This window comes from Belonocnema kinseyi, chromosome 4, assembly GCF_010883055.1.
Source record: "Belonocnema kinseyi isolate 2016_QV_RU_SX_M_011 chromosome 4, B_treatae_v1, whole genome shotgun sequence".
NCBI lineage: Eukaryota > Metazoa > Arthropoda > Insecta > Hymenoptera > Cynipidae > Belonocnema > Belonocnema kinseyi.
The window spans coordinates 141,860,320-141,871,380 of NC_046660.1; the positions used below are offsets into that span (position 1 = coordinate 141,860,320).

Below are 11,061 nucleotides of genomic sequence, written 5' to 3' on the forward strand. Positions count from 1 at the left end.
ATGTAAACGTCGTCTTAGCCAAGACAAGGCTCGACTTGAGACAAGCAAACGCCGTTTTCCCTGTCGTGACCATAAAAGTAAGATGAAAGCTTATGTCTTGATTCAGTGTTGAGACGCAGCCAGACATCGATGTCTTGGAGACGAACTCAGGACATAACCAAGTCGAACTCAATTCGAAGCATTTTTACTCAGAAGAAAATATTGTTAATCAGTTCTATACCTCTTAAATTCTTGTAAATATTTTTATCTGACTCGAATATTTCTGAAAATTTTGAAAAACTATTAAAATCTAAAAAATTGCCTCAAAATATTTCAAGTTTTTTTATGAACTTAAATAAAATATATTTATTCACTTTAAACCTTTAAAAGTTATTTTAATTAAGAGTATGTGATACTTTACCATTAGAGTATTCAGTTTTCCACACTTCTTATCCACAATTTTTGATTTTTCAGAAAAATGTTAGTGTCCAGGCGTTTCCGTTTTTTACGTTTGGGTCTTTTAGTTTGTTTAAAAACGAGAAAATAAATCTGTATTTTTTAAATATCCTTTATTCTCTTTAAATCTTTACAATATGTATGGAATTTAATGGTTTTTTTATTTTTTATTTTTCAATGTTACTAAAATGAAAGGTTTTGCTTATAATCTTCTGCTCTTTTTCGAAATTTAAGGAAGTATTTTGAAATATTTGTCATTTTACTCCTAAAGTTTATTTTCAAATTAAAAAATGGAAAGAAATTGTTTTAGGAATCTAAATAATTTGTTTCATTATCCTGAATTTTTATAAGTCCTAAAATATCTTATAAGATTTCTTTGTTTTTGAATCATTTGAAACTTCTAAATATCTTAAATTTAATCAAATTTTTTCCAAAATTAAATATTAACGAAAAATTTTGCTTTAAAAGGTTTTACAATCTTTTTAAAAATTTGCTCTTTGAACTCATCAGTAAAAAATCATGTGAAATTTTCATTGGATAGAGCAGATTTTTTATGTTTTCAGGCAGTACTCAGTAATATAATTATTCTTTGCGAAACTTTTGTTATATTTATTTTTACATAATTTATTCCAATTCAGTGAACGACACTATATTTGCAGTGAACGACACCCTACATTGAATGAATGACACCCAGCGCTGGATTTGCCAAGGGGCACGGTGGGGCTAGTACCCCAGGCCCCAGGGGGGCCGAAGGGCAACCCCAGAAAATTAATAAAGTTTACAGCAAAATTGGGATTTTCTCTGCCCTTAAGAGGGCCCCTTCGAGGTTTAGCCCCAGGCCCCGAAAAATGTTAATCCGGCGTTAACGATACCTGTACTGATTTTGATTTTTAACGAATTTAGAAAGTTATTTGTTAGAAAAATTATGTAATTTAGTTGTTTTATACAATAAAGAACACCATTTTGTATAAATATTAGGGTGGCCCAAAATGACAGACTTTCGATTTCTTATTATTTGCAACTGAAAACCTGTTCCTCATACTGAATAACTAATGTCCACTTTTCAAAATAATTCTTAAGTAAAGTTTAGAGGTGACACCATGCTTTCACAGTTTTCGGTTGAATAATCGATCGAAGTTCATAAAATCGTCAACTAGTTGACGATTTTATGTTTCCTTGGACAGTTGTCCAAGGAAACATTAACTTTTCTTGGGCACCATTGTTATAGTAAGCTGACTATGGGGAAGGTGGCGAGGTACTTACCTGCGAATTTTATGGTCTTGGGCTCAGGTTATCGGAATGGACAATAAGAATTCAAAGGTTTCTTCTACCTGTACTAGTCTACTGGCTGCTTTTCTAAACTTCTAAAAATTTTCAACGAGAGGATTTGTTTCAGATGTATAGATCTGTCGAGTTTAAATGAGCATTCATAAGTTCTCCTCTACTAAATATGGGTGTATTATCTTTCTCAGTCTTGCCTGCATTTCATTTGTATCTCTTTCACTTGTAAATGCCGTACATTATGGATACTCCTTTATAAAGGTGGAAACTATGACAGTGATTGAATTTGCAGACAGAAGTTCCGGAACATCAGTAGGAAGAGGTTCGTGCGCGTAAAACTATCAGTGCAGCGTTATTAAAGTCATTCGCTCGGTAAGCTAACGGGTTGAAACAAGGTGTTTGAATCCCTGGAGTTGAAACATTTTGTTTTCGAGTTTCGGTAGGTGTAGAGCGGGCTGAGACACTGTGTTTACATCCCTATGGATAAAACATTTTTTTCAGCTCTAGAGTAGACACGTAGGTAGGTGGGGTCTACAGGTACCTCAACTGTAATTTTCAATAGATTTGATATGAAAAATATATTTAGATTGATCATTAAAATATTAAGTTTAACAAATCTTCAGTTATGACTAATACGCGTGATTCGGATTTTATATGTTAATAGGACACCCTAAAGGAGAATGACGTGGGCGAAAAATACCCTCAAAGAAAGAAGTGCTCCAATTGTTTTTTTATCAACATATAACCTTAAAAAAAATGTTTGTAAAAGTGCTTTAAGTGTTATTAAAAAATGTATGTTCTTCTGGGATCGAACAACTATTTCAAAAAAGAGTTTCTACCGTTCTGCTAATAAAATCGAATATTTATTCAAGGAATGGAGAAAGATTCAAAAAGCTAGTTGCAGACGCATTCCAAGTCAACAAGAAAAGCAATTGGAATTTGTAGAGCGGGTTGATAATTTGTTTGACATGTCGGTTCAAAATGCGCTTAAAATTATGAATGATGGTTCTAGTTCCAACGCTCACCAGATGGTTCCTTCGTGTGAATATCCGTTTTATACAATAAATTAAATGTTTAAAATTTTTTGCTTTTAATATCAATGCATTTAATATTTAAGTAATAGCCAATTAAAATATTAATGGTTGGTAAATATTTTTATCGATAAAAACAGATTATTATTTTAAAAATGTTTGAACAATTTAAAATAATTATTTGTACAAACATATTATATAGAAATGTAATTTTCATTGAACATTTTTACCGATAAAAACATTTTATTAGCTTGAACATTGTTGATGCTCCACATTTCAAATGTTTAAATAATTAAAAATAATTATTTGTTTAAACAATGTAAAAAAAAGTAATTGTTAGCAAATATTTTTATCGATAAAAACAGTTTATTAGTTAAAAAATGTTTAATGATTTAAACTATAAATGTTTAAATAATTTAAAATAATTATTTGTGTAAACAATTTTGATAAAAAGTTAATTGCTGTTTAACATTTTTATCGATAAAAACATTTTATTAGTTTTTAAATGTTTAATGATTTAAGCTTTAAATGTTTGAGCAATTGAAAATAATTATTGGTTTAAACAATTTTTATAGAAAAGTAATTGTTATTGATAATTTTTATCGATAGAAACATTTTATATGTTTAAACATTTTTAATGCATTTTTGATTTTTGACGCTGCATAAATTTAAATGTTTAAATAATTAAAAATAATTATTTGTTTAAATAATATTGAATAAAAAATAAATCAGCTGATTTAATAATTCTATTTATAATAATTTCGAATTTCGAATAAAAATCTGATTGATATAAAAATAAACATTTTACGATTTTCATAAGATCGCTTCCAAAATCTATGAGCAACAACTGTTGTAATTTTCAACGATAACAAGCAACATTCAGGGCTTGAAACAAGACCATGAAAATCATGGTTTTAAGCAAAAACAGCCATGTTTGAGACTCAAAAAATAATCCTCATAATAATTTTCTTTTAATATTTGTTTTTGTAAAGCACTTACTGCATTACTGAATAAGGAGTTTCCAAAATTTCATGAGATTCTATAAATAATTTATATGTTAGATTTGCGCATGAAGAAAAATTGACATTTTTCTATGTTAAACACCATTATAAATTCATAACCTCGGTGTCACCTCTAAATATTATTTAAAAATTATTTTAAAAAATGGACATTAGTTTTTCAGTATAGGGAACAGCTTTCTAGTTGCAAATAATTAGAAATCAAAAGTCTGTCATTTTGGGTCACCCTAATAAGTATGCGTGTTTTTAAAAGAAAATACGAACTTTTACTTGAGAATACCTTCGATATTGTGTGGTTATGTTCATTTGATCAGTACAAGAATTTGTCAAATTCATGCTGGGGTGTTGTTGATTGATTTTTGAGGTTCGGAAATCCAAAATCAATTAAAAAGATGCTGAACATCCCAAATTATTAGAATGCGATGTCCTCCCTGGTGGACCGAAGGAACCGAAAGGAGCCTCTACAAAGTACCCGTAAAGACCCCATTGGGTGCCCATTTGGTTCCTTTTTAAAAAACTCAAAAAAAAAAAACAGCAAGATCAACATTTTAATTGTTGAAATTCGGATTTTGCGTTAAAATTTTAATTAGAAACTCACGGAGTAATCGCAATACTTTATCTTGCAGCGTTAAAAACTTAAAAAAAACAAAATACCTGTCATTAACATGGGCCGAAGGCGCCTTCAAGTGCATCTTCTTTCAGTAGCAGTTAATGAGCGTTCCGTCGGTAACTTTAAGAATTTTTTCTGGATGCTAGCTCCACGCAGTGGAAACCTCAGACAACAATGCCGTGAGTTTATAATAGAAAATCTAACGTAGAATCCGAACTTTACAAGTATTAAAGCTGAAGTAATTCACTTACTCAGACAAATAGACAGTTCAATATATTAAACAATTATAACTTGCAATTGAGAAAATGTTGTCACCTGCATCAAAACAAACGAACATAACCTCTTTAACTTACGTGATTTTGGCAAACTTTCTCACTCGCCCACTTTTGCATGTATAGGAAGAGGACAACTGCGCACCTGCGCACTGAAATTTAAGATCTCCCCGTAATGTGCCGTAAGTAGTAGCACTTACGGTAATGTTTCTATTACGAAGTGGCGAAACGGAGTTATATCTCTTTATTATTCCTTCGTGACCCCTCTTTACCCTATATATTTTTCATTCTCTTGAAGCCCTGCAAAATTGAATTTACTTAAACTTTGCTTAAGTCCTGAAAAATTGAAATAACTGTCTTAAAGTCTACCGTATTTTTTTCTAATATTTTCAAGTCTTTAAAACTTGAAATTATTCTATCAAAATTGCATATTAACTGTTTGAAATTTCCCCACAAATCTTTAAAAAAATTAAACCCCAACATCTTTCATAATTATTTTAAAAATTCTAAATTTTTGTTTCTTTAAAATAAGTTTTTCCCATAATTTGATTTTCCTTATCTCTGAAAATGTAAAAAAGTTCAGGAATTATAGGATGGTAGAAAAATATTTAGAAAAAAATTATTTCGTAATATTGAGCAATCGTTTACAATTTAAATATTCCCTTCTATCAATAATGTTTGGAAACGTTTATAAATGAATTTTATCACGAAGTAAAATCGTTTATTTGGAAATTTCAAAGTACAAAATTGACGTTGCAGAAAAGTCACAAATACTTATTAATAAATAAACAAATTGAAAAGAGTCACTGGCAGTTTTATTCACCCAGTGTCGCGAAGATTTAGGTTTTCGGCAACACTGTGTTGTATGAGATGACAGACGGCATAACAGACGGCATAACAGACCGTTAAATCTTTATATAATTTAGTATTCTGAAAAAATTAATCAGTTAGTAATCAATTAATTAGTTCAAAACATAAAAATCAACGAACATTTATTTTCATCACTATTTGACACGTTACTGTCTAAAAGTAACGCGTTAACGTTACTGCCTGAAACTTTTTAACGCGTTATCGTTACCATCACTTTATAAAAAAATAATCCATTACCGTTACTGTTACTGAAAAAAGGTAACGCGTTACCTTGCCGTTTCTTTTTTTATTAAATATTTAATACATTACTTGAATGTCCAAGAAGAATCATAAGAATTTTTTTCATTTGTTTGAAAACTAAAACTTTTGATAAAACTGATTATTATATTTACAATTAGCTAAAATAATGAAAAAATACTGAATTTGTCTATAACCTCTCTTTTATTTAAACAATTCGTAAATGAATGAATCTATGCTGCAATCTCCCTGGTGGACCAAAGGAACCGAATAGAGCCTCTACAAAGTACACGTAAAGACCCCATTCGGTTCCTTTTGAAAAAATTAAAAAAACAGCAAAATCAACTTTTAAATTGTTGATTTTCGGATTCTACATTAAAATTCCCTATGGAAGATCATGGAATAATCGCAATAGTTTTTTTTGCAACGGTAAAAAGTTAAAAAAAACTAATACGTATAACGCCTGTTGACTGCTACACTTCTAATATCTAGTTATAGATCTTATATATTTTTTTAACTTTTAGCCGCTCAAAAAAAAGTATTGCGATTACTGCGTGAGTTTCCATTAGAAAATTTAACGTAGAATCTAAATTTCAACAGTTTTAAAAGTTGATCTTGCTGTTTTTTTGAGTTTTTTAAAAAGGAACCGAATGGGTACCCCATGGGGTCTTTACGGGTACTTTGTAGAGGCTCCATTCGATTCATTTGGTCTGCCAGGGCTACTAAGGACTTTTCATAAAACTCCTTTGTTTTCAATAGTATTAGTTTTGCGAAAAATTTATCGCTCATACGATGTCATTTTGAAAATTACCTACACCTCGGAAGCGGTTTTGCGGTGCCAGTAGTGGGAGGATGGGGTTCAGTCTTTTCCCTACCGAAAAGAATCTTTGAGTATATACTAAAAATTCTTTAGGACAAAGAATCTCAGAGAAATTCTCCGCAGACACTCAGGTAGATATTTTTAAAGGTCCAGGAAGCTTGTTTAAATGGTCTGAAGGCTTGAAAATTTCCTTTCCGAAATTAAAATAAGAATACGATCATAAATGACAAGCAGAGAGGCTATCTCAATAGAGTAGCCGACACTCAAGGGTTCTTTGTTAAGCTTTCGGATTAAAATTCAGCAGTAGATTTTTTTTAATTTCATAGTTAACAGCCTAAAACATAATAATTCGGAATCTATGGGTTTCGATGACTTCAGATATCTAACTTTTTTTTTAATGCTTAAAATTGGAATTAATAGAACGTTTCTCGTAAATGGATTGAGATACGCCAAAAAAGACAGCATTTTTTAATTCAACTAGAAAATTGTATATCAGTATATAACTTATAATTATAAATAAGTATAATGAGAAAATTCATCAATTAAAAAAGTGTTAATAATTTGAAGAAAAATTTAAAAAGGGAGAGCGGATTAGCTACGACGAACTACTGTAAATAATTCTGCCCGCCCGGTACGTGACGAATACAAAAGGAACATTATATTACCGTCGCACCAATCTTAAAAGGACCACTAAAAGGATCTTGAAAAGGACCCAAATCTCTCAAACTATCTCCGAGACTAGTTTGTTTCAAATCGACTTTGTTTATAGAGTCAAATGGACCAGGCTATTTCGCTAAAGAAAACTCAGAGATTTCTTTCGGTAGGGTTGTTTTTCGAAAAAAATTCAAAAAGTCCCTGGCGGACCGAAGGAACCGAATGGAGCCTCTACCCCATTCGGTCCCTTTTTAAACAACTAAAAGAAACAGCAAAATCAAATTTTAAATGGTTAAAATTCGGATTCTACGTTAAAATTTGCATTAGAAACTCATGGAGTAATCGCAATACTTTTTCATGCAGCGTTAAAAACTTTTAAAATAAAATACCTGCCATTTACATGGGCTGAAGGCGACTTCAAGTTCATCTTCTTTTAGTAGCAGTTAATAGGCGTTCCGTTGGTAACTTTAAGAATTTTGTCTGGATGCTAGTGCCACGCAGTGGAAACCTCAGACAACTACGGTGCGATGCAAGTGAGAGAAAAATTTCTATTTAAACTTCGCGCGCAACATACTACTTGAGCTATTATGAATGCGCTTGAAGTCACCTTCAGAAGAAGTTAATGATGTTTTTTTCTAAATTTTAACGCTGCAAAAAAAAAATAATTGCGATTACTCCGTGAGTTTCTAATAGAAAATTTAACGTAGAATCCGAATTTCAACAGTTTAAAAGTTGATCTTGCTTTTTTTGAGTTTAAAAAAAATAACCCAATGGGGTCTTTACGGGTACTTTGTAGAGGCTCCATTCGGTTCCTCTGGTCCACCAGGGCTGCTAGAAAATAAGAGTAAAGTGGTGTCGGAACGACGTGAAGTACGCAGGAAACTGACTTGCAGATAATAGCGCTAATAGATTAACCGTACTTGATCGTACTAAAGAAATTCATCGTCGGTAAAAACGCATCTGTATTGGCGAGAATTTCAAATTATAATAAAAAATGTAATTTGTAATTTTATTTATTGTGCTTGTTGATTGACAAGCCTGAATGATTGGCGAATGCTACAGCATCACTGAAATTTCAATGAAAACTAAATTTCTGCTTCCAATAGTAAGCTTGGGCTTGGAATAGAAAGTGTGGCGAGTGATAATAGGATGCCGCTGTAAACTCGGTGTTAATAATCGATAATAATTTGGAAATTATATTAAAAATTATTTATTGAATTATTTGCATTCCTTGATATGTTGTTACGTACCGAAAATATATGGAAGTGGCGCGTTACGTAAAATCGGGTAAATTAGGTGAGTACTGTACATCCTATTCTTGCTTTATAGAACACTGACATTACTCGCATTCCTATAATCGAAAACGCCCTCAGAAAGGCACACTTGAAGACCTATTCTATAAGATGAGAATAGGACTAAACTGCTTATCTTATGTATATGATTATACCTAAAGCCCATTATTATATTTTTTGTACGTTAAAAACAACAAGATATGTAAATAATTCAAAAAGTAATTTTAAAGAAAATTGAAACATTATTATCGATTAGTATCAGCGAGTTCACAGCGGTATCCTTTTATCACATGCAACACTTTTTCTATTTCCAGTTCAGGCTTATAATTCTAAGGAGAAATTTATTTTTCATTCAAATCGCAGTGAAGCCATGCATTCGCCAATCATTTGGACATGTAAATAAACACCTTTAAAAAAGAAAATCGCCATTTGTCTAAATAATTTTCGAAATGCATTTTTAAAACTTCAAAAAAAGAAAAGAAGAATGCTGTAGTTAGGCTTGACACGCAAAAACCTGCATTTACAAATAATCCCAGAACTAAGAACATTTTGGAAAATTAAAACAAATTCTGCTATGTTTTAAAACATTTTTAAAATGCATTACAGTTTTTAAAATTTTCAAGGATTTAAGAATGTCTTTTTTGTAAGAATTTTGGTCAAATGTATTTATTTAGGAATTAAACGAAGCTATAGTGACATTTAATGGCCTAAAATTCAAGAAAATTTAATATAATTTCTATTCTCTCAATGAAAATTGAATAAAAAAAATTGAAAAAATTGAAAAAAATTGAAAAATTGAAAAAAAATTTTAAAAATTGAATTTGTGTGAAACAAACGAATATTCTATATAAAACTTCACACTATACATAGCTATATATAATTTTTCCACCTGGGACCTCAGAATGAACCCTTTTTTTCTATCATTGTTTCTACTAAGTAAGCAAGCGTCTTGCTACAATAAACTTGACATCATTCTGAGCGGCATTTATTCTCGAAATATCACTTTTATTGAGTGTTCATTGAAAGCATAGCAATCAGCTTACTTAACTTACATTTTGAGCCATTTAACGGCGCGATAGCTCAATTCTATTCATAAATAACGACCGCGAATAAAAATGCTTGCAAAACAGACATTTCTAAAATCTTCTGCATATCAAAACTTAAAAATGCATAATTTTATTTATAAAGGTCAGCAGATTTGTCTAATTTTTATTAAAATATAATGAGATGTTTTCCTGAGGGGAGCTGTTGCCTTTCAAAGTTAGGGACTTTACGTTGAAACGAGTTAGGAGAGGAGCTGTATTACAGAATGTATAGAGTCTAAGGCAATTCACCAAAGGCATTTTAAAACTAGATATTCACGAGAAATGTTAATTAAATTAAATCAGTATGCTGCTCGAAGGAAATGTCTTGTCTTAAACTTTTTATCTATCAAATAGTTGCTATTCAAAACTGGTAACAGTAAACCTCCGACTTGTACCAACTGCCGATCATAATCCTGATGTAAAGTTGCAGTCTGTATGGGGTTGCCACCTGGCCGGAATTTAACCAGCCTAGCCGGAATTTTCGGTCTAAGGCCGGTTGCTGATCGCATCCCCGACAGGCTCTATACAAGGCCGGAAAAAATAATATAAATTCCAAAGCTCCTTGAGATGGGTGGTCACAGGGAACAATGAAATCACGACGACAGGCTGGCAAAACCCACACGTGTGTTTAGACAACGAAGCGACGCAAGGAGGAAAGTATTCTGGACCCATCTCGAAAATGCCTTGGAATATTTTTGGCACGCGGATATGGCTTTAAGGTTTCAAACCAGTGATAGTTTCGCACCTACGAGAGCACTGATCAGAAGGAGAATTACTTTAACCAAATATTTTGGGAACAGTCGTTGCAGCTTCCTTTCAAGATTTTGATACCTCTTCTCCTTTATCTTCTCCTTGCGTGGGATGTTGTAATCGGCCAGCGCCGAGAATTTATACACGAATGGAATTTGTTTCTCGAAGCCTTGGAGAACGATTCCAGGCATCGAGTGTGCAACGGAGACTGCTGTCCGAAAAACGTACTTCCAGAAAATTGGGCAGTTCTTGTTTTCGAAAGCATAGACAGGGCAACATGGGAGGACCGTATAAAAAACAAAGATTTAGAGGGCGCCTGGACAATGTTACGGGATATTCTTGTTAGATGCGCGATCAAAGTGTGTGGTACCACAGCTGTAGGAAGAATGTCTGGTGATGCGTGGTGGAATGATGAAATTCAGGCTGCCCAAAAAGCAAAAAGAGAAACGTACAAGAGAACTTTGAACATCGCAGGTCTTAGCAATGAGGAAATAAGTAGACGTAGAAATGATTATAGAAGCAAAAACAGGATACTTAAACGATTAGTTAAAGAAAGTAAAGATACAATTAGAGCAGAAGAAGAGATAAAAATACAAAACGACATTGAAGGGAGCAGGAAACTACTTTATAAAAAAATGAAAGGAAACAAAAGTACAGAAATTGTCAACATGAGAAATAGTAAAGGGGAAATGGTATATGATGCAG

At 32.0% G+C, this 11,061-nt stretch overlaps 1 protein-coding gene across 2 annotated transcripts in view; it reads left to right on the forward strand.

Moving 5' to 3' along the window:
- Positions 1–11,061, forward strand: part of LOC117170713 (synaptogyrin) — a 349,909-nt gene that overhangs the window by 3,319 nt on the left and 335,529 nt on the right. The window lies entirely within an intron of this gene.